Genomic DNA, 21392 nt, shown 5'->3' with positions numbered 1-21392 from the left:
CATCGTCTGCCGAAGTGTCTCTAAACCAGCAGTGAGCTGTGTGACGGTGGTGGGTCTGTGTGCTGTGAGCCACTGGGGGTAGCGGGGTGGCTCTGGACCTCACCAACATGGGGTCTGCGTGCAGACGGTGGCTTCCAGAGGGCAAGGCCCTCACTGGGGTCACCTCAGGTGGCGCAGGTTGGTCCCACAGCCTATCTGAAGATCAGTGAATCCTGGGCCCTGGAGAAAAGTTTAGTCTGTTTCCTCCCCCCACAAAAAATAACTCCTTTCTGCACTTATGCTCTCTGAAGGGGAGCATCTGTGTCGCTGGTTTCTCTGGAAGAAGCATGATCGCTGTTTTACACAGAGAGGCCAATATTTTCAAGACGCTTCCCCCTCTCCAGCCGCGGTGACGTGCCGGGTCCCCCCCCCCCCCCCGATGTGGGGACACACCACGCTATCTCCCTTCAGTGGTGGTTTCTTAATTCTCACATTTTAGGTGTGTGGATTCCAGACCATGTGACCCAAGGAGGGACATGAAAAGAACAAAAAGTTATAAAATAGTGACAGGCATCTACTCGAAGTGCCGGCACATATCACCTAAAGAAATTAAATTCCTAAAATCCATATATAATAAGTACGCAGTTGACTCGGGTTCAGGGGATTGCCGAGAAGCCTACCCCCCAGAAGCAACAGCGTGACTCTATCCTGGGATGGGGTGAGAGAAAGCAGACTCAGGTAAGTACCCCAGAGGCCCCGGGGGGGCGGGGCTTACCTGGGAGGGGTTCCTGACCGCAGCCAGGGAGCAGGTGTCCGAGCCGAGCCTGGGAGCCACGCCGGCCACTCGGTAAACATCACTTTGCGTGGCACCTACACAGCTGGCATCCGGAGAGACGAGAGCTCCGCATAGGGGGCCTCACTGACTGGCTGAGCCCTGGTTGCCCTCACTGGGGCTGGGATCAGGGGAGGCCCAGCAGCTGCTGTGGGGTTGAGCCCAGAGCAGAAGGATGACACAGTGCTGGCTGGTGAGTGTTACCCCAGTAAGACTTATCTTTCCAATCTGGGCAACCAACTGACCAGACAAGGAGGCTGCACATTAGGGGTAAGCAGCAGAGTGGACAGCTCCAGACCCATCCTGCCAAGACTGAAACCAAGCCTCAACCTGACTGAATAGGTCTTTCCACTGGACCCTTTCTGAGGTCCTTAATGTTCCTCTCTACTCTACTTTTTTTTTTTTAAAAGATCTGTATGTTTTGGAGAGAAAACGGGTGTGGGGGAGCAGTGCAGAGAGGCAGGTGGAGATGGAGAGAGAATCTCGAGCAGACCCCTCACTGACTTTGGAGCCTTATTCAGGGCTCAATATCATGACCCTGAGATCATAACCTGAGCTCAAATCAAGGGTCAGACGCTTAACGCACTGAGCTACCAGATAGCCCTATTCCTCTCTACTCTTACGACTGGCCCAGTGCATCCTCATAAGGAATACTAAAGTCTGTGATAAAGAATCATGAAAACCCACAGATTTTTGTAGGACTCATGCCGATCGCCCTTGATTTCTGCTGACTTATCCACACTCTAGTAAAGTAAAACATTTTGCAAATACTACTTCGTCTTCTCTTCCATGTCATGAGCCTGAATTAACACAATCCATTTCTTCCTTCAGATGACTGCAATCTCTGTGATTAGCTGTCATGTGGGGACCCTATTTCCAGTTGTGACCTGATCCCTGTAGCCCAGATAACAGCTTACTACAATACCCACTCCCAGTGGGTTCCGTTCACTTGACTTCTTGGCTTACAGTTCACCAAAGTGCATTCCTTATCCCTGACAGAGAAGTAAAGTGTTTATCAGAGCCTCCGCCCTCTCACAAGCTCAGTGCTCTTTGGGAATATGAAAGCTTTATTGTTGTGGTCATATGAAGCTCATTACTCACTTGTGTTTTCTGTGTGTAATTGAGAAAAGCAAGGCTAATAATAAAATTCAATCACTGAAGTAATGGATCCTAGGCATAGTCAAGAAGGCATCCACTGAAAAAGACATTTATAAATATTCCAGGAGGGTTCACATGTTCTTGGTGCTGTGCCTCTGTTAGTTTCCAGGAATGCCAGCTGTTAATAATTAGGAGAATGTGTCACACATTACTGAAACCTCAAGGAGTTCAGAGCAGACCTTCCTCTACCCAGGAGGTGCCATCAAGGGAGGACGATGATACATGCTTCTCCCAAGATCTCCTCCTGCCACAGCCACTCTGAGAACAAGGAAGGAGAGACAAGCAATTGGGTGACTCACCTTCCCATTTGGGTCTAATATAAGGGACTTGATTTCCACTGACTCATATTAAGGTTCCTGGATGAGAAAGGTCTAATGGTGTAACTCTTCAGCTATGAATATGTTTCAAGACAAAAGAGGGTATTTATGCTATCATTTCATTCATTTTGAATAAGATACTTTCAGGAAGGAAATTGGGGTTTTCCTAATAATATCTAAAACTGTGAACATTGGTGGATGCAGTCTCCAAATCACCTCCTAAAAGATCAAAACTAAAAGACCAAAACTCTTTTTCTGGGAGAAAACAATCTCACAGCACTCTATGACAGAGCCAGCACTAGCCAACTTTTAAATCAGTCCAACCAGTATGATTTTCCATTGTAATTTTTCAAAATACTTCATTCTCTCAGGATTTCACAAGATTTTAACATTCTGCACTTCAGTTTCCAGAGGTTTTCACTAATTTATCTTTCTACTCTTAAAAGCAAATAGCGATTTCTGCCATTTCTAAAGACTATCTCAAGGTCTAGACACCTATACAAAGCTCCGTGTGGTAAGACCATTAGGGATTTCGTAGAGAAAGAGCCAGGTTAAAGATCACATGTACAAAAGGGCATTTTCTCTTAAATAAGATATTTTCTTCTTGTTCTTCCTTTGCTCCATTTTTGTTAAAACAAAGATAAACTCGAAATGGATAAAAGACCTCAATGTGAGACAGGAATCCATCAGAATCCTAGAGGAGAACATAGGCAGTAACCTCTTTGATATCAGCCACAGCAACTTCTTTCAAGATATGTCTCCAAAAGCAAAGGAAACAAAAGTGAAAATGGACTTCTGTGACTTTATCAAGATCAAAAGCTTCTGCACAGCACAGGAAACAGTCACCAAAACAAGGAGGCAACCCACGGAATGGGAGAAGATATTTGCAAATGACAGTACAGACAAAAGGTTGATATCCAGGATCTATAAAGAACTCCTCAAACTCAACACACACAAAACAGACAATCATATCAAAAAATGGGCAGAAGATATGAACAGACACTTCTCCAATGAAGACCTACAAATGGCTAACAGACACATGAAAAAATGTTCATCATCACTAGCCATCAGGGAGATTCAAATTCAAACCACATTGAGATACTACCTTATACCAGTTAGAATGACCAAAATTAGCAAGACAGGAAACAACATGTGTTGGAGGGGATGTGGAGAAAGGGGAACCTACTTACACTGTTGGTGGGAATGCAAGCTGATACAGCCACTTTGGAAAACAGTGTGGAGATTCCTCAAGAAATTAAAAATAGAGCTTCCCTATGACCCTGCAATTGCACACCTGGGTATTTACCCCAAAGATATAGATGTAGTGAAAAGAAGGGCCATCTGTACTCCAATATTTATAGCAACAATGACCACGGTCGCCAAACTGTGGAAAGAACCAAGATGCCCTTCAACGGATGAATGGATAAGGAAGATGTGGTCCATATACACGATGGAGTATGATGCCTCCATCAGCAAGGATGAATACCCAACTTTTGTATCAACATGGACGGGACTGGAAGAGATTCTGCTGAGTGAAATAAGTCAAGCAGAGAGAGTCAGTTATCATATGGTTTCACTTATTTGTGGAGCATAACAAATAGCATGGAGGACAAGGGGAGATGGAGAGGAGAAGGGAGTTGGGGAAAATTGGAAGGGGAAATGAACCATGAGAGACTGAGGAATCTGAAAAACAACCTGAGGTTTTTGAAGGGGCAGGGAGGGGCGGTGGGAGGTTGGGGGAGCCAGGTGGTGGGTATTAAGGAGGGCATAGATTGCACGGAGCACTGGGTGTGGTGCAAAAACAATGAATTCTGTTATGCTGAAAAGAAATTTTTTTTTAAAAGTAAAAAAAAAAAAAAACCCATATTATTGTGTTTGAGTCTTAAAATAGCATCTCATTTTGTCTTCCACAAAAATAACGCTAACTGTCACTTTAATCAAATGCATATACTGAGTATCATCCCTTGGCGAATTTGACATTTCTGACCTCAAGAAGTTTTCTGTCTTTTGCTTTCCTGGCAGAAGGAGAGAACTATGCAGCTTTCACAAGAATACATGTGAACACCGCACTGGGTTCGTTGTCTACTGACTCAGTCTCTTGAGGTTTTTCTCTTTGCTTTCTACCCAGAGTCTCTTCAATACCCTACTTCCTTCTACTGAAGGACTCACACAAACTTTTTCATCCCCTGGTTCCCAATTTAGTGTCTCCTTCCCAGGAAATCCTCTTGTAGGTCCTGTCTTAGGCTAGGAGAAGTCTTCTTTGTGTTCACTGGCATTGGATCTTTTTTTCCCCTTTTCTACCACTTGTGACAACTGTAATTATCAGTTGTCATTTCACCGGCACTATAAGCTTCAAGAGTAGACGTGCCCTTTCTGTCTTTTAAGGTAGGTTTATCCAAGTGACTAACTCAGGACCTCCTCAGAGTGTGCTCTCAATAAATACAGTTGCCCAACAAAATAGCACCACGTACCAAACTAAGAATTTCACAGGGTCCAATGGAGCATAGACGAGAGTCATCTAATTGAGGCAAGAAGTAATATATAAGCTGAGATCAAAGATGTCCATCCACATACCCAGAGACATATACAAAAGTACAGGGGAAAAGCCAAGCGTCTAAGGGTCTAGGGAAATGTAAGCAGAAGGAAAACCATACACAAACACCTGGAAATGAAAAAGAGTAAGCTGCATTTTATACTTGCATGATTTTATTAGTTCTGATTATATTACCCTGAAACCTGGATTTGCCAGACTCTTGCTCTGTCCCATAAATGTGAAAGCTGGTCTAAAAGGTCATGGAAATACCAATGACCCCTCGTGTAGAAGAAGAGAATTATATTCCATACAAGAAAAAGGGGCAAGCTTACAGGGGCCAGAATGGCAAAACTGTATCAGCTACGATCTTTTATCTTTCCTTCTTTTTCTTTTTTTTAACTTTCTTTCGTTGCAATTAATACATAATTATCTTAGCAAAAAATGACAAAATCCAGACCACAAGTCACTGAAGCAAAATGTAACTTACCTGAAATCCCAACATCTGGGTAACCTCATGTGCGCCCTTTCCAATTCTCACGGCATAGGATACACATAACTTTTTATGAAAATGGCATCCTACATTAATCAATCATCTGTAGCCCATTTTATTTTTTAAGACCTTATGATCATCTTATGAGTGCACTGGAGAGGGAGCAAAAGATTTAAGGAGTAAAATGTAAAATGCATAGATGTCTTGAAGTGCATTTGGAACGATGGTAATCTCACGGAGTATGACTTTTCAAACCCTGTGTTACAGTTATGTCTGTCATGCACGAACTGACATTCTCCACTGTCCTATTCCCTCACCCCGAGGAGCTGTACAATTTCCTCCAGGCTGCATTCCACTGTTACTCCTGTTACTTTCATATAGAAATCAGTACTGCTGATTCACTTCCCTGGGAAAGTGTTTTCCTGGGTTCTGGTAGATGGGTCACATCAGTGAGCACTCAGACACAAGTAAGGTCCAATCACACAGGTGACTGCCCTTAGTGGTCTCCAGCTCCCACCACTCTTTTTTTTTTTTTTTCTTTTCCTGAAGATTCATTTATTAGAGAGAGAGAGAGAGAGAGAATGAGCAGGAGGGGCAGAGGGAGAGAGAGAGAATCTCAGTCAGACCCATGTTGAGCGCAGAGCCCGGCGCGGGACTCGATCTCAGGACCCTGAGATCCCAGCCTGAGCTGAAACCAAGAGTCGGATGCTGAACAGACCACACCCCCCGGGCACCCCAAGCTCACAGCACTCCCAAGTGTCTCTGGTCTGAGGAGGTGGCCCCCCGTCTCCGTGGACTTACTTCCCGTGCTTGCTGCTCACGATTCCTTCTCAAGATGAGGCGACTTTCTCTTCCTAAAGCATCCTGAAGCAGCCCACGTGAGCCGAGGCCACTGTGGAGAGAGGATGAGGAAGGCGAGCCGGTCTGCTCCCAGGCTGTCTGTTGGCACGCTGGCTCCTACAGCCGTGGCCTTGAGAAGTCCTGTTCACTCACGCTCAAGGCCACGGCTGTAAGAACAGCCCTGAGACGGAGGCACTCGGGGCCGCAGGGGGGGCTGCCGGCGCGTCTTTCTCAGGCCCTGCAACACGGCGCTCGTTGTTTGGAAATGGACACTGCGAGGTGGCCTCTCAGCCCCGTGCACACTCCTGACAAGGAAAAGCAGTTGCTGTTTGTGTCTTGCCGTGGTCTTCAGTCTCCAATTTCAAGGCTACGCAAGGTGGGCTTTGTTTTTCTTTTTCTTTCCTTTATTTAATTATTTATTTTACTGATTTTATTTTCCTTGGCCACTTAAGTGGTTAAAAGTCTATTTAAATGTATTATTCTTTTCTCTAGAGAGCCAACAAGATTTCCAAGATCAATATTATAAACTTCAGGGACAATTGTGAACGGGTTGTTCAAGTTAATACGGCAAGCCGTCCAATGCTTGCTCAGTTGTCTTCTCCAACACATGGAATTAGAAGTCTTGACTTGCCAGAGGGAGCTTTGGCTGGTAATTGAATATAAAAAACCAGGACTATCTCTGACACTCTCCCGATGATGGTGAAGTCTTCCCACTTGGCAGGGTATGGATTGGAGGCCTCTTAATACACATTCTCTCAAGATATCTCCCTGAAAGTTCTACAGAAAAAGATTCATTAGGCAACCCTGGCATTTAATCAGCGATGATTATCTATTTTTTGCCACAATGATCAATGACAAAAGAAGAACAGTCGATATTTGTGTCTGTGAGATACAATCTTCTCAAGCCCAACTGAATTGTATCAATAGTCAATTTATTTTCATTTAAATAATGCATTTCCAACCAAGTTTGGATTCTGGTTGTGACGTGCTGTCAGAATAAGAAATAGACTGGCTGCTATTGCCTGGGTTGGAAGTACATTCAACAGTTAAGCAAGTGATTAAACATTCAGGACTGTTGCCGCTGCTTAATTATAGTTGGAAGGAATATTTCAATTCATAAAACTATTTGCACGCTGCTGTCATCTCAGCTAACTCTTACATAATCAGCAGCTTCTTGACCCTGCCATGTTGGTCTCCTGGGATAGTCCCTCCACTTTACCTTTATTATTCTGTGTGCAGTCTCTCAGGAGATCCTTCATACAGAGCAATGCTCTAACTGCTGAGGATAGGTCCCCTAGGGTTCCTCTCTATCCTTACCGGAAGACCAGCCTGATGCACCCATCTCAGCAGGGTTGAAGTCTGCCATAAGGAACCGTGCAAACCCACAGAGGTCTGGGTCTCCCTGGCAGGTCTTCCTAGGTTTTTGCTAACTTACGGCTGCTTTGGTGGAATTATCCAGACGGCTTCCAAATTCAGGCTGCAACTTCTCCATCCCCCTCGTGCAGATCCATGCTGTAGGTTTTTTCTCCTTTAGATGACTTCACGTCATTTGCCAAATGCGGCTGGTCTCCGAGCCCCTCCCTTCCAGCCAGGGCCCCCTCCTCCCTGAAGACCACAGAGCAGGTCACAGCAACACCGCCTCCGGGTTCCTTCCGTTTATTTGACGTCTTGAGATTCTCCAGGGTGTCTCCCATGCCCTTCATAGAAAAAAAAAAGAAAGAAAAAAAAAACAAGGAAAAGCATTTTTAAGGACTTCAACCCTTTTAGAGGTTGGTGTTTTTTCAAATTCTGGAAGTCTCCATTATCATACTTACCGAAGCCGATTACACACTTTACACACTTGTTCTCTCTATAACTGAGAAAGGCAAGACTAAAACTGGAATCCATCCATCCGCTGAAGGCAAGGATCCCAGGCAGGGGTGGGGAGAAGCGCAGTGCCCGATTCATTTACAAATGCTCCAGGAAGGATGCCCGTGCTTGTGAGGATTCTGTCCCTTCATCAGGCTCCTGGTCTGTGTGTCCGCGGCATTGAAATCAAAGGACCTGCCTCCATCCAGGAGGTGCACTCACGTGCTGGTAACGACAGGCCTCTACCGCCCTCTCCCGCTGCCACCGGGGCTCGAGGCTCGAAGGAGAAAGAAAGGGGGAGAAGTGTCTGGGGGACTCAGGGCTCCCCTTTGAAACTGGAGCCCGGCTAAGGGTGTTGGCATCCGCTGATCCACGCTTAAGTCTGCCCACCGGGTAAGAAAAGTTCAGCGCTGCAACTCCTGGCAGCTACAGACATTTTTTTTTTTTTTTTTAACAATAACAACAATAACAAAAAAAATTAAGAAAAAAAAAAAAACTTGGCTGTAATTTTTCTTTGTGACTCAGATGTTTACAGGAAGAAAACTGTTCAGTTTCTCTGGCTGATGAAACCGAAAGTCATAGATGTTGATGGCAGGAGGAGTTTCGAATGATTTCATAGGGACACACTCCGGGCCTGAAGGACAGCAAAGCTGGACACAGCCGGCCCTCGTCCAGTGGCTCTCGCTGTTGCCTTTGCCTTGTCATCTTTCAAAACATTTCATTCTCCTCTGCCCTTCAGGCGACCCTAACATCCTGTAGGTCTGAGTGTGAGATCTTTACTGATTTCTCTCTTGCTGCTACAAGCGGTGATTCTTTATATTTCCTGGAGGCCTCAAGAGCTACATACCAGGGCAGTGGATTAGCCTTGGTTGTGCCCTGGGACATTCTCCAAATGGATGGAACCCAGTGCTTAGCTCGTCACCCTAAGTTCACAAGGGGCAGAATTCAGTCTGGTTCTTGGAGTCGGGGAGAGGGACCGACTGTGTTCAGGAAAGTGGAAACCGCAGTGGTTTCATCCTAATCCTTCATGTACCAGCAAATAGAAGAGTTACCCTGTACTGTACCACCACTGAGGCCTGAAGACAGCATTTGGCTGTTGAGGATTTTAGAATCCATCCTGGGGGCAGCGTGCTGATGTCGAGAAGCGGGCTTTGGCTCTCTTGCCTGGAGGAGGCTCTGGGAACTTGCCGGCTGGGGTGGGCGCTGGGGTAGGGCACAGCGGGGTGGGAAGAGAAAAGTATTAGGCAGTGATATGAAGAAAGAAAACATATCTGGACACAAACTATATTCTGTGGTATTATCCCAGTTTCACAAAACAAGAGAACACACGCGCACGCACACACAGCAGAATGCTTCGCAAGTTCACGGGCACGCTCACTCAAGCGCATAGCGCCGTAGTGTTGTCCTAAGTGCCACGGGGCCGGCTACCACGGGTGGCGGACAGCATTTCAGGTCATGGCAGACAGGCTCCCCGGGCTCCTCAGAGGCAGAGGCAAGTCTGCTGAAGGTTTGCAGGAAGGAAGTGGCGGGAGTTCATCTGTTATCTACGTTGTGAAACGCTTTAGTCTTTCTGCATAGCCTGGTACACAACGGCTCCAGGTGTGCTCGAGAGGAAGAGAACATTGAAATGTAGGTCTTAGAATTTCCCAAGTAGTACATGCAGTTTTTCATTTAACCTCTTTAAGTCTGGGGTCAGCTTAAAAAAATATTTTCTGAGATTTTTTTTCTTTATTTTGTCTGTTTAATAAGTGAAAAATGCTAAAATCTTGAAACGTAACAAGGACTTTGTCCAATTTTCCATTCAGTTTTCCCAATTTCTAATATAAATATTGCACGTATATATATGTGTGTATTTATATATGCATATAGAGAGAGAAAAATAAGCTATAGCTATTTTTAGTAATATGAAGGAATATAAAATGATAACAAATAATAGATTTTTATTACTATTAGGAAATACATAATTACAACTATTGTACATTTCAGGGTCTTCAAATTTTTAGGCTGAGGACCCCTGTAATCAAAAGACAGATTAACGGGAGCAGAACAACTTTAGGTGCAGAGTGTGAGGACCCCACCAAGAAACGAGCCACAGAGGCAGCCGGAGGCCGGTAGACCGTTCTGAGCCAAGCAGGGGGCAGAGGTCTGAGGTCCTGAAGGTAGGTGATTCACAGGCAGATGAGCAGAGATGTCTGGTACCCAAGCTTCGCCCTGTCAGGCAGAGGAGTGTCCTGGTTATCTCTGGTCATCTCTCCCCCCGGCGCAGGCCCGCTCTCTAAATTCTTTTAGGCAGGTCGAAGGGAGGAGAAGGACCTCTCCTGAGCAGCTCCAGCTCCACACACGGCCAAGTGGCCCCTGAGGGGTGGGCATCCCGCTGACCTTCAGCAATGAAATCCCACTTCTGCCGAGGCTCTCTGTCTTCCAGTCAATTTCTAATTAACGACTGAGATGAACTTGTCCGATTAGATCACAGTTCGTGTGACAAAACTCCCCCAACTCTTCTTCAACACTGAAAAGACCTTTTGTCAACAACATATAGGTAGATGAAGAGAAAGTACTTTGTGTCTTCTGGTTTTGCCCTTTATGTGTTTTATTTATTTGCTTATTTATTTTTTGAGAGAGAAAGGGAGAGAATGTGAGTGGGGTGAGAGGCAGAGGGAGAGAGAGAGAGAGAGAGAGAGAACCTCAAGCAGACTCCATGCCCAGTGCGGAGCCTGACGCAGGCTGGATTGCACGACCCTGCGATCATGACCTGAGCCCAAATCAAGTCAGACGGACGTTCAACCAACGGAGCCTCCCAGGTGCCCCCTATTAAGTTTTCATTTTGATTCTACTTAGTTAATGATGCAGTCTCTGTGGAAATCATTATTTCAATCTGTACCTTTATTCTATGCTTCCTACTTCCCTTTTTTGTCAACATTTTAACATGCGTTCCCCGAAGGGGATGATGTTCCCATCGTCCCCTCAGGACAGGTGACTTGGGGAGCTCGTGAGCGTCCTCTCCTCACTCCTCAGCCGCGGGTCATCTCCTCTCCATTTTGTTTCTCTTCAGTCCTGGTGTGGTTTGTTTGAGACAGTGACAGACCTAATTAAGATGGTTGTTCATTCTTACCTACCTTTTATCCCGAATCATTTCCTGGCGTTATTTATGTGTTTTCTTATTAAATGTGATTTCCAAAATAGTGTTTTGGTGGATGTCTCCCCCCCCCCAAAATCTCCTGGTTGTTAGCTGTGCTGGTTAATACCAGACAATCACTTTTTAGGTCCTCACATTAAAATAAAATTTTGGCTAGATATAAAACTCTAGTTTTTCAAAATTAGTTTTCCTTTGATGTAGGTTGGGGACACCTCCCTGAAGCCATTAGGGTTCCATAGGGTTTGGAATTCATATTTTGAGTAACTTAAGAAGGGGTATTTAATTCATACACTATACGTAGTATATGATGTAGATGGCTCAGCGGGGTCTAGGTTATGACCCCGAATGGAACGTACTGATACTTGTACAACAAAACATGTAAAGCCACTAAAGCAATCCCATTCCATAAATACTCGATCCTGCTCTTGGGAGCAAGGAGAAGTCCAGCAAGAGAATGATGGTGGCACACGGACACAGAGAACGGGCTCCGACATCCAGTTTATTGCCTTGGTAGGGTTGCCAGAGCAAAGAAACCCAGAGTCTAGTTCCGTGCCTGCCTCCTAGGGACTCTCAATAAGTATATTTACTCAATGAAGAAATAAATATTGAGTACTAACAGATGAGTCAGCACAGCTAATAAAGGACAAGTAAGTGTCATCTTGTATTGAAAACCATTAGTAGGGGAAAAATCTACTTCCTCCAAACAATAACAGACACTATCATAGAAACGTGACAGAACAACGGAGTCCGTCCCAGGAGCAGAGCCAGCCTCTGGGGATGGTGGCAATCCGTGCATTCCCAGCTAGGTCACCTTCCCCCATACTTTCAGATACTTACACAAACCCCACACATGACCTGCTTCAACAAAGCGCCCTCTCTCTGTCCCTGCTCCTTATACCTCCCTGAAATTAATTACAGGTGCGATCACATCCTGAAAGAGCTTCTCATCAGTCTTAAACTGAATATAATTCCTTTACCCCATCTCTTGTTCCTTTATCAAACATGCAGTTGGACACACCACCAGATCCTACAACTTTTGCTCTTTACAAGGTATATGTTTATTAAGTGACTCCTGATCTCAAGACGATTCTTGCCTTTGGTTGGTCCAAGTTCAGAGGGAAGCTGTGGGGAGATGGCCAGACACGCGACCCGTAGAGGTGGCCACAGATGACGGCTCATTCTTTGTGTTCCAGTGCGCATTCCCACCTCTCACTTCTGCCCACCCACACGCTTCCCACTTATGCTCCCACACCATGACTTTTGACGTGTGCTCCCTTACTACTTTTCTTTTGTTTGGAATCCCTTTCTCTTGTCTGCTCTTTGTCTCAGTCTTTTCCAATGCTGACCCAATCCATTTTGGGTTAAGTCCTTCCTGATGCCCCACCCAGAATAACTCAGAGCCTTTTTTTTTTTTTTAATTTACTTATTTATTTTAGAGAAAGGGTGTGTGCAAGCAGGGGGAGGGGCAGAGGGAGAGAAAATCCCCAAGCTGACTCCACTGCGTGTGAAGGCTGACTCAGGCGGAGATCATGACCTGAGTCCAAATCAAGAGTCAGACACGTAATCGACTGAGCCACCCCAAAGACCCAGCTCAGATCTTCTTACTGCCTCCTTTCTGGTAGGGGATTTGTCACAACTAAAATAAATCTACGGTTTTCTTCCCTATTAGAAATAAATTCAGATTATAGATACTTTGTTCAGAGGCAACAAAAGCCATGTGAAGAGTGAGTTCACTCCTGTGTGCATTAAATCCTGTCCCAGACCATGTTCCGCTGGGCGATGCTATCGACTCTGCAGTTACCTCCATGCAGGGCACAGAAGCCTGTGTCTGGAGGGAACGGGCAGGGGACTTGAGAGACAGGCATGAGGGGCGCTAAGTCACTGTCCTATAATCTAGTTTCCAACCCACACCCACGTTGCTCTCTGACTCAAGCTGCCAGCCTCCACCACCCCATACATCCCAGCTAAAGACAGACTGCTGGTATACTGGCTTTCTCAGTTTAAAAAATGTGTATTTTATTTTGTTGTTAGTTCCAAGAACCTGTATTCTTATTCTTCCTGGGTTCTGCCAAAGATTTTGTCTATGATGTAGGTTCTTGATGCTTTTGTATTCAGAACTGAAAGCAGACTACCTGTACCTTTTATTTGTTCTGCCATGTTTCCCTTCAAACCAGGAGCACAGAAGTGCACGAACAAACACGGAACAAGGGATGGTGGTCTACAAGGCATCACACTGGAGGGAAAAATAATCAGCTGCCCTTCTGAAATATTATGCAACCAAACTTTGTCTTTGAGATCTCTACATTCTATTGTTGTGGAAATATTTTACTTAACTGATTAAAATGTGGGAATATTTTACTTAACTGATTTTTAAAGGGTAATAATCAAGCCATTCCTGTTGATGGGATTGCATTACTACGGATGACTGATGTGAATACAGAGACTTTTCTTTATAAGGTGCTTCTGAGATTTTTGTCAATGGGGTCATCATAAACCATAAAACACTGTGCATCAGAGAAGACACACAAACTCCTATCTATCTGCCTTAAAATGACAATGACAATAATGTTATTTGCATTTATTGAGCACCTAAGGTGGGGAAGGGGAGAACTCCAGGACCAGTGTTCTTTCTTTACACACCTCGTTTTTCTCTTTGTTACATGTCCCCGTGAGCACGGTATTGTTGCTGCCGTTTCACACCAGTAGAAAATTTCCTGTTGTTTCTTAGGAGCTCAATGTGTATTTACTGAACGGATGCATGGATAGGTGGATGGGTGACGTGCTGGCTTCTCACCAAGGCCACCATCATGCAGTTGTAAAATCTGGCTTGGGTGCCCTAGGCTGATGGCCAAGTTCTACTTCATCATGAAACACCAAAGTCCCATCATGATTTTTAAAATGCCAAGATGGTCATGGTCAATTATTTGAGACACTCTCGCACAGAAGGGGTGAAAAGTTATTCAATGTTGTTGCTGATAGAAATGAGTAGTCCTGGGTGTCTGGGTGGCTCAGTTGGTTAAGCGACTGCCTTCAGCTCAGGTCATGATCTTGGAGTCCCAGAATCCTGCATCGGGCTCCCTGCTTAGTGGGGAGTCTGCTTGTCCCTCTGACCCTCTCCCCCCTCATGCTCTCTCTCAAGTAAATAAATAAAATATTCTTTAAAAATGAGTCGTTCTGGGCTAAAAATAACAGACAATGTTTGAATTTAAACTTTGAATTTTCTAGAAAGAGGAATGATTTAGTTATTAGAGCTGTTCAGAGTAGAATGAGCTGTCTCAGGGGACAGTGTGCTCTCTGACACTCCCTCTCAGAGCAGAAAGTGGTCGGCGGCCTGTCAGGAGAATACAGAGAGATCTCTGCCCTCCGAAGAAGAGAAACTCGGCCTCCCCAGGAAAGTTAGGTCCATGAAACAGGGTTCTCAGGAGGTATGCAGGTCAAGTCTCCCTTCCGTGTTGAGAGCATGGGAGAGACACAGACTCCAGAGAGAGGAGGGCATCACCACCACGTGACCCCCAGCACGGCAGCCACTGTAGCTCCCACTCAGCGGTACCCAGGGAGCATTCGTGTACCCAGGATCTCGCTCTCCCGGACAATCAGTCAGGGGCACATTTCCCTGTGTGATCTCCTTATCATTCCAGCCTCTGGCTTTCCTCTTACAGAGCTCTCTCAGCCCTGATCACACCTCCTCTGAGCTCCACGCCCTCCTGTTTTTCAGCTCCCTCCCCGTAGCAGTCTGTCCCCTCTGTTGACTATGGACTCCGACTCCACTCACGGTTCGCCCAGGTCTCCTCCACCTTCCACGAGTTGAGGTCGTGGGCAGAACAGAGCGCAGCACTCTGAGTGTGGACAGGCAGTGGCTAGGCAGGGAGAACATTCCACAAAGGAAAAGTGAAACCCACAGGAAACAGAACAAAACCTGGTTTCCTAGCGGAATAGTTCAGGGCAGCTTGGATAAACGTTCCCATCCAAAGCTGATGTAAGAATGACCAGGAGGAATGTTAGTGTCGTGTAGAAATGTAATTGACTTCCTATACATGGCGTTGGTAACTTCGTGCAGTTCTGCGTAATTACTGCCACCCTGAAACCATCTCTAAGAGCTACAGCTTCTAACTTCAGGTAGAAAATACAGTGCAAGACACAACTGGTTCCTTCTCGAAAGTGCCGTAGACACTGCCAGGCGTCTACAGGTGCACAGCACCGTGGGCTTATACCATCACTTACATGGTTTCATTTGGCCTTCATAGAAATCATCAGAGAGAAGCCACATTATTCAGGCCATACACAGGCACACAGTCACACACACTGATACACACAGACACACACACAGATACGCATGCTCCCACCCACCCACACACAGACACACAGACACAGTACTATATAAAAGTGTTCACGGTTTTTGCTGTAATTTAGAACTGAACTCAGAATCTTAAATTTGATACATTTGTCATTGCTGAGGCAGGAGAGAGACCATGCTAGGGAGTATTCCATCCACAAACTTTCTACCATCTTGCACGTCAATAATACCTTTTGTTTCTTTCCCTTCTGATGCTCATGAGGTGATATCGTAAAGACTTCAGGAACACAGAAACATTGACTCGGGTCCACAGAGCCTCTTCTCTTGGGCCAAAGAGTCTTAAGCCCTCGCCTGAAACTAAAAGGGAATCCAACTCTGAGGTCAAGCCCTGCCATCAGTTGTAAATTATTATGCTTTTTTCAAAATTCCAATTCATTTGTCCTTATTGTTAAGTAAATGTGCATAAATTGTGGTTTTAGTAATTTGTGGTAAGAATCTCGCAAAATTAGGTATTTATGGTGGGTTGGAAGCTCAATATTAGCAACAGTAAAGAATCTCATCTCCATTTTAGAATGGAATCGTATCGGGGAGATCTTGAGAGCAAAGTGAAGCCTTCAAATAAAGCAGAGTAAAGGAACTTTCGTTCCAGAAGGATCATCAGAGAAACCTTCCCAGAAGATGGTCTATCTGAGATGAAGTGATCAAATAAAGAATGGGAGTAGCAGAGATAAAGGCAGAGAGGTGGGAACATACACCTTGTCCCATTAAATTGAGGGTCAGAGGATAGGAGCTCAGGTGAGTCAGAAGCTGATACGTTCATGCACTTTCCCTGCGTCGCGCTCTAAAGATGAGATTAAAGGTGTCCGTTTCAGGCACGTAGGACAGATCACTCCTTTCTTCTGCTCCGCAGAGCCTCATTTTTATTCCAGTCAAAGTAGAGAAATCACCCACAGGCATACAGATGCCCTTTCTGCCACCAGAATTTGTTTGCGTGTTAGAGCATTGTTTGGGGGCAGAAGAAAGAACACAGAATGTTAAAACTGAGACACGGATTGCAAATGCCAGGGAAGAAGAGCTTAGTGGAAGAAGAATTCAAGTGGGAGAGGAAAGAATGTCACCTGATAATTCAAATGAATTCCTACTTGGTGCTTGTGCCCCAACGTCCCCTCTTCCGAATGTGTCCATAACATCTAATTTTCCTGTAGCCATATTAGATATCAAGATAGTCATATTTTGTAGAGGAATAAGAACACGATGAAACAGAGAATGATATAGAAAAGATATATGGAGTGAGGGAAAGAAAATGGTACAATCTCAAGTGTGATGTAGTAGACAAGCATCCCCTCTTTTGCTTTTAACTGAAAGCAACAAGCCAGAGGTCAAAGTTTATATATGGAATTTATAGTTCCATACAGGTGGGAGCCTTATAGACCAACCTTAGTTTTCCAAAGAGACAAAAAAAAAAAAAAAAAAAAAAAAAAAAGGTGTAGACTTTGGGAAAACTACATTCCTGTGGTTTTACACCACAGGAATTCAGCTGACACCAGAAGTATGAGAGTGTCAACAATGTGCTAATAAATTAGACGAAGAGTTTTATTAGGATATATTAAGTAAGGATATGTAAGCTTACCTTCATATGGACTTTATTTTTTTCCCCTCAAGATTTTATTTAAATTCTAGTTAGTTAACATCTAGTGTAGCTTTGGTTTCAGGGGTAGAATTTAGTGATTCATCACTTGCATACAACACACGGTTTCATCATGAGTGTCCTGCTTAACGCATCACTCATTTACTCCACCCCCAACCATCTCCCCTCCGGCAACCCTCAATTAAGATCCCCTGTAGTAAAGAATCTCTTAGAGTTTCCCTCCTCTTTGATTTCATCTTATTTCTTTTTCCTTCCCTTCCGTTATGTTCATCTATTCTGTTTCTTAAATTCTGTATATAAGTGAAATCATATGGTATTTGTCTTTCTCTGAGTGACTTACTTCACTTAGCATAATACACTCTAGTTTAATCCACATTGTTGCAAATGGCAAGATTTCATTCTTTTTGATGGCTGGGGGATATATATATATATATATAAAATCACATCTTCTTTATCCATTCATCTGCCAATGGACATCTGGACTCTCTATATTTTAGCGATTGTGGCCATTGCTGCCATAAGCTTCGGGGTGCAGGTGCCCCTTCGAACCACTATGTTTGTATCTTTAGATAAACACATAGTAGTGCTATTGCTGGGTCATAGGGTAGTTCTCTTTTTAACTTTTTGAGGAAGGTTTTGAGAAGTGGCTCACCAGTTTGCTTTCCCACCAACAGTGTACAAGGGTTCCCCTTTCTCTGCATATTTGCCAACATGCTCTTTTCAGAGTGGTTAATATTAGGTTTTAAAAGGATATGAAACTTGTGCTAAGTGATAGAAGATTTGTAGACATGAGCAGTGTCAGGAAGGACATGGCTGGGGGTTAAAAGCGAGGGCTCTGGAGTCAGATAGGCCTGGCTCAGCTCTAGCTCCATCATTCCCTGGTTGTGTTGTGTGGGGTAAAGAGCTTGGATGGACTTCTCTCACGTGGAGAAAGTCTCTCGCTCACAGGTCGATTGGAAAGGTCAGTAGGAGAATACATACACATCGCTTATCACAGTCCTTGTGGCTCATCAGGGCACAGTAGTATTGTTCTTGGCAGAGTGGAGGAATGGGAGCTGTCGGTGGGTAGAGGAAACATCACGAGCAGATGCTGGAAGCATGGGGCAGTGTGAATGGGTCCCTCCCGCGGAGGCTTGATGTACAGGAGAGGGGATGGGGAAATTTGGCTGCAGAGGGAAAAAACGTGTTTCACAGTAACCTACTTTACATCAGAAAGAAATTGGGTCTTCACTGTAAAAAGTGGGTAAATAACTGAGAGGTTTTCTGTAAAATAAATTATTTGGGGGCGCCTGTAGGGCACAGCTGGTTAAACGCCAGACTCTTGTTTTCTGCTCCGGGAGTGAGGTAGTGAGGCTTTCCCGCATATCCTTCCTCAAAGATGGTCTGTCTAGTGGGACTGCACATGGTGTCCAATACGGAGATGATGGAAATGACCACTTTCCAGGGACACTGCAGCTCCTACAGATACTTAAAATATAATAATAATAATAATAATACTTAAACAACTTGAGGACAGTAGGTTTGGTTACTAAGATCCAATGGCCAAAATTCCTATAAAACACAACTTACTGAAACTGCCTCATAAAGAAACGGAACATCGGAATGTCCCTATATCTACACAAGGAAATTCATTTGTAATAAAAATCTTTCCACAGTAAAAGCTCTGGGAATAAACAATTGATGATTCTATCAAGCGACTTAGGAGGACGTATTTATTACTGATCTTAGACACATGCATTTAGAAATGCCAATATCACCATCATACCCAAATCAGATAAAGATCAAGCAAAAAGAGACATAGAAGCCAATATCCCTCATGAAAGTAAATGTAAACATACTTTCTTAAATCCTTAAAAATTGAATCTAGCAATATGTAATAAGCGATAGGGAGCCCTGGGACCCTGTGCGTGAACTCAGGGATGCAGCACTGATGCCGCATGTAAACCTCTATCATGCTTTGCGTTTCCGTGGAAGGAGACACTGACTGCCCCAGGACAGCAAGCTATGTGGGTGACCAGTGGTCCTGTAAATTCATAAATCAAGCCGGCCAACGCTTCCACTCTGGCAGGCTTCCTTCCAGCTCTTGAAGATCAGGATACCGCCGCTCCTCCTGGGCTCCTTGGCTACAGCTGCCCTAACAAAATATACAGACTGAGGGTTGGGGGTGGGGGGCTGCTTACACAGCAGAAATCTATTTCCTCAGTGTTCTTGAGGCTGGAAATCCAATATCAAATTGTCAAAGGTTTGCTTCCTCCTGAGTTCCAGTTCACAGGCCATCACCTTCTCACTGTGTCCTCACACGGTGTTCCCTGCTCTCTGGGTAGGTTAAAACCTCCTCTTTTTAGAAAAGCACCAGTCCCATTGGATTAATGCCCCTCCCTTAGGACATCACCTTAACTTACCTGCCTCCTTAAAAGCCCGATCTCTGACCAAATACAGTCACAGGGCGGGGTGGGGGGGGGGAGACTTCAACACATGAATTTGGGGGAACACAGTTCAGCCTATACCCTCCCTTTCTGTTTTTTTCTCTGAGATGCAAACTTTGTCACTAAGCTTTCCTCCATGAGCCCAGTGTGGATTTGAGAAGGCCTAATTGTGGTTTTCTGATGTAATTGTTCTTTTGCTTACTTCTGCTTTTCTCCTTAGATTCGCTCTGCTGTCTCCTAGATTGATAGCTTAGGGTGCAGGTTGACTAACATTTTTGTTTTTCTATAAAGAGCCATCGAGTGAACCCTAGGTTCTGTGGCTGGTCTGCTCCACAGTGGCACCATGAAGACAGGCATAGAAAATGCATAAGTAAATGAGCATGTCCGTATTGCAATAAAGCTTTACTCACAAAAACAGAGAGTGTGTTAGCTTTGGCACACAGGACTCCAATCCAGTGGGGACCTCTCCTGAAGATTTGGACTATGTGAATTAATCCTTCAGGTAATGAAGAGTCATGTGAGTGTATCTGTTCTCTGTATCAAGAGTTCTTCTATGTATGTTCTACTAGGGAGCTTTCTGCATGACGCCACAAATCATCAATTGTTTGACTACTGCCTATTAGGAAAAATGCACATTTTAGCATTCCTTTGCTTCATCTATTAAAATTCCAATTGCACTGTATGAATTATGGGGCATTGCTCTGAACTGTCCTTATTGAAGACATGATCCGTGTTTGCACACCGGAGCCCAACCAAGGACATTATTCCACCTGATGACAAGAAAAAGAGCAGGAAAATAGCCTGATATGGTCATTCCCGTATGATCTCTGATCTCTGGGATGGGGACCTCTCTGACCTCCCTAATGTCCCTCTTCACGCATTACCTTAAGAGCAGCTCCACGGATCCATAAAAGCTTCCACCTGCAGCAAAGAAGGAGGGACACCACGTGTGTTTGTGGACATCTCGCCAGGTCCCCTTGCCTCCCCACGACTTACTCACACTTTGGTGGAGTTTTCCGACGCTCCCACCTCTAGACTTCAGCTATGCCCTCCACGACTGTCGATTGAATTAAAACAATCACTTTCTTCCCTTGAGATGACCTCGGATCACCCCCCAGAACCAGCAGTCCTTTGGGACCCTTTTCCAGCCATGGCTCCATCCTGCCTGCAGACCAGCCGGTGGGTTACAACCATCAGGTCAGCCAACTGGCACCAGTTATTCAACACGTGAGGGTTCACGGTGCTTGGGAGTCCATCCACTGTCCTTCACGGAAACAGCACTGCACAGCGAGAGGTTTACCAAGTCCCACAGTCCAGAGGTTCAGTGTTTTCCAGAAACTGCAAGGGCTTATGCTGTCGAGATAGGAGCTGACTACCCACCCGTGTCTTTTCCACGAAGAGTGCAGGAAGTGTGAGTGATCATTAATTTGACCAGTGAAGTGAAGTAGCCTAGTCTCAGCTGAGAGGGCCGCCTCTCTGACTAAGAACTCACACATCGGTAATGACCTTCTACTTCTGCCAAGCTCCGGGTATGTCAGTTACTAGCTGGGTGAATGCTTCAGGCACTAGTTAAACCGAGAGTGATTCCATAGCCGACCTACCCTCTTCCAGGAGGTACAGTCAAGGGTGAGCAGAGAGACATGCCTCTTCCAGCATCTCCTCCTGCCACTCTGAGAACAGGAAGAGAGGGATAAGCAGTCCGGTGACTCATCCTAACTTTTCTTACATTTGAGCATCATCCACGGGAATACAGGTCTCTGAGGACCCACCCACCAGTGTGCTGGAGTTGTAATGTTGGCACTCGGCCATCTACTGACATTTGTAACAAAACACTCAATTATACCTTTGCTATAATCTTTCATTTTGATTAGGCACATACAGGAAGGAAACT

The 21392-nt window shown here is 44.9% G+C and overlaps 1 long non-coding RNA gene across 1 annotated transcript; it reads right to left on the bottom strand.

The window, feature by feature from the left end:
* Positions 1–4241: 4241 nt before the first annotated feature.
* Positions 4242–8451, bottom strand: LOC106004049. The gene is made up of 3 exons (XR_001176889.2): positions 7964–8451; positions 7585–7846; positions 4242–6926 (listed from the first exon to the last, which is right to left on the bottom strand). It is a non-coding gene; the product is annotated as an uncharacterized LOC106004049 (long non-coding RNA).
* Positions 8452–21392: the final 12941 nt, after the last annotated feature.

This window comes from Mustela putorius, unplaced genomic scaffold (genome assembly GCF_011764305.1).
Source record: "Mustela putorius furo isolate JIRA1106 unplaced genomic scaffold, ASM1176430v1.1 tig00000997_pilon_pilon_pilon, whole genome shotgun sequence".
Lineage (NCBI taxonomy): Eukaryota > Metazoa > Chordata > Mammalia > Carnivora > Mustelidae > Mustela > Mustela putorius.
The sequence above is the reverse complement of the archived record's forward strand: the minus strand, read 5'-3'. Positions and strand labels throughout refer to the sequence as shown.